We start from the raw sequence: 3,106 nt of genomic DNA, 5'->3' as shown, positions 1-3,106 counted from the left end.
TTTTTGGTTTTTCGAGATAGGGTTTCTCTGTGGTTTTGGAGCCTGTCCTGGAACTAGCTCTTATAGATCAGGCTGGTCTCGAACTCACAGAGATCCACCTGCCTCTCTGCCTCCCAAGTGCTGGGATTAAAGGCGTGCGCCACCACCGCCCGGCTTGTAAGTTTTTTTTCTGAATTTGGTAACAAGGAATATCATCTAGTCTTCACTCCCCATCAGAGATCCAAGAAGGATATAATATTACCTGAGTAAACAGGAATGCAGTGCAAGTAACTGCTATGAACTATAAAACTATAGAAATGACAGAGACAGTGAGACTGCTTGGACAGTCACCCAGGTAACGTTGTGGCATCCATGTCTGGCCTATAGGCCTAGAATATCTGACAGACTTTTTTGTAAAGCAGGGATTTTGTTGTCTTGACAACGTTCAGCAGTTGCTTTCTTTTGTGTCCTGCTTATACAATTAGGACAGCACACTGTCAGCAGTCAAAGCAAGGGCAGTTTCTTGCCCAGTACCTAGCTTTGTCACAATAAAAGCAAACTCCATATGAAGGTTCTTCAGTGCCCATCATTCATTTTTTTTTTTCCAAGACAGGGTTTCTCTGTGTAACAGTCCTAGCTGTCCTGGAGCTAGCTCTTGTAGACTAGGCTGGCCTCAACTCACAGAGACCTGCCTGCCTCTGCTTCCTGAGTGGTGGGATTAAAGGTGTGCACCACTGCCTGGCCCCATCCTCCTATTTTGAAGTAGATTGGTACTGCCAGGAACAGAAGCATCTCACTGTCATGAAAAGCCTTGTTATTAAAATATCATAAATGCCACATTCAGTAGGTCTCTGAAGTATTTGAAGACTATCTAAAATATATCTCTGGGGGCTGGAGAGATGGCTCAGTGGTTATGAGCATTGCCTGCTCTTCCAAAGGTCCTAAATTCAATTCCCAGCAGCCACATGATGGCTCACAACCATCTGTAGTGAGGTCTGGTGCCCTCTTCTGGCCTTCAGGCATACACACAGACAAAAACATTGTATACATAATAAATATTTTTAAAAAAGGTTTTAAAAAAAATTAAAAAAATGAAATATATCTCTGTGTGAACTTTGAAAACATACCTAATATGACTACAAGTTTGATTGTTATAGATGAACAACTACTAACCTGATTTTCTTAATTATCCTAAAAGGTTAATAATAGCTTTCAAGGACTAGAATTTTACATTACATTTTTTTAATGAGCTGCATAGGTACAATATTTTAAACGAGAATAGAAACACACAATATAACAAAAACAACTTAAACTTGTATTATTATACAAAAATACATGCCAATGTTAATAAAATATTTGAGATTAATAGTTGCTTCTTAGTTAAAAGTAGATTCAATAATCTACCCTTTTCGTCTTTCATTGCTATACCCCCTTTTCTTTTCAGAAAGAGATCCTTGAATCCAACCTCCCTTGCATAGTTTCCTCATTTACCATGACCAGTAATAATTTGTAACCAACCCTCCCTAAATGATGACAAACATCCATAACCCACCAAATGACCAAAACCACCCACTCCATCTCTTGGAAATGTGGGCATTGTGTTATCTAAACTGCTTCCTATTGTCTGGGGATGACAGCATCTTTAAGGGACCCTGAGAAAATTTGCATAATCGTCAAGTCCTGGGAGAGCTAACTGTATTATATTTTTGTTTAGTCTCTGTGTGATGGGAAACTATAGAGTCAATTTGAAGTCCTGGCTGGAATAGTGGATGAAGCTAGACCATTTCAGCTAGAACTTTGAAGTAGTTCTGAATGCAGAATTTTGAGGAAATTGCAAGAGAGTCATTCTGAGGTTGGATCACTGGGCTACTTGTTTTTATTGCTGTCTGGTCCTTTTTTTCTGAAAACACAAACTTTTTTTAAAATATTTATTATGTATACAATATTCTGTCTGTGTATATGTCTGCAAGCCAGAAGAGGGCACCAGACCTCATTACAGATGGTTGTGAGCCACCATGTGGTTGCCGGGAATTGAACTTAGGACCTTTGGAAGAGCAAGCAATGCTCATAACCACTGAGCCATCTCTCCAGCCCCCTGAAAACACAAACTTTTAAAGGTAACATAAACTTCTGTATTAATACAAGTATAGAATGCGCAATATGCACAAGTCAGAGAAAGATGATTGTTCTATGTGTGAGCAGGTAAAAGGCATCCGACAACTTTATAAGTCCCTTAGGACTGTATAACCAAACCTCTGTCCATGCAATATGAAAGGATGTCATGCAGTAATAAATCATGAGAACTCTGTAGCCAACAAGATTTATCATGTCTCATGACGTCTCAGAGCTGTGCCCACGGAGAGGGATCAGTATGTATGTCACCTATTTATGTCTGTAGTCAAGCTTTTCAGGTCTCCCCCAATCAAATCTGATCTTCATTAATTTTGAAGGGAACCACAACTTTTTGTTTCCTATGGAAACAAAGTCATAACTTCTCCCCTAATGCAACATACTTTCTGACTTACATTTTAAAGTTAAGACATTTTAAAAATATATAGGTTGGTTTAATTTAGCAGTTTTCATAATCCAATGTCTCTCAGCAGCTATTGTTTTTTGTATGCTAGCATTTAAAAAATTCAAAGTCGCTGGGTGGTGGTGGTACACGCCTTTAATCCCAGCACTTGGGAGGCAGAGGCAGGCGGATCTCTGTGAGTTCAATACCAGCCTGGTCTACAAGAGCTAGTTCCAGGACAGGCTCCAAAGCTACAGAGAAACCCTGTCTCAGAAAACCAAAAATAAAAAAATAAAAAATTCAAAGTCAACAAAGTTGACAGGGTTGAGGTATCCTGTGTATTTCCCACTTGTGGCTTTTTTTATATTTATTTACTCTTCCTTAAAAACTTTATTATTGGGCTGGAGAGATGGCTCAGTGGTTAAAAGCATTGCCTGCCCTTCCAAAGGTCCTGAGTTCAATTCCCAGCAACCACATGGTGGCTCACAACCATCTGTAATGAGGTCTAGTGTCCTCTTCTGGCCTGCAGAGATACACACAGACAGAATATTGTATACATAATAAATAAATATTAAAAAAACTCAAAACAATTCCACTAAAATCAGGAATAAGACA

Source organism: Alexandromys fortis, unplaced genomic scaffold, assembly GCF_014885135.2.
Source record: "Alexandromys fortis isolate MF-2015 unplaced genomic scaffold, M_Fortis_MF-2015_v1.1 scaffold_3, whole genome shotgun sequence".
Lineage (NCBI taxonomy): Eukaryota > Metazoa > Chordata > Mammalia > Rodentia > Cricetidae > Alexandromys > Alexandromys fortis.
Note: the sequence above shows the minus strand (reverse complement) of the source record.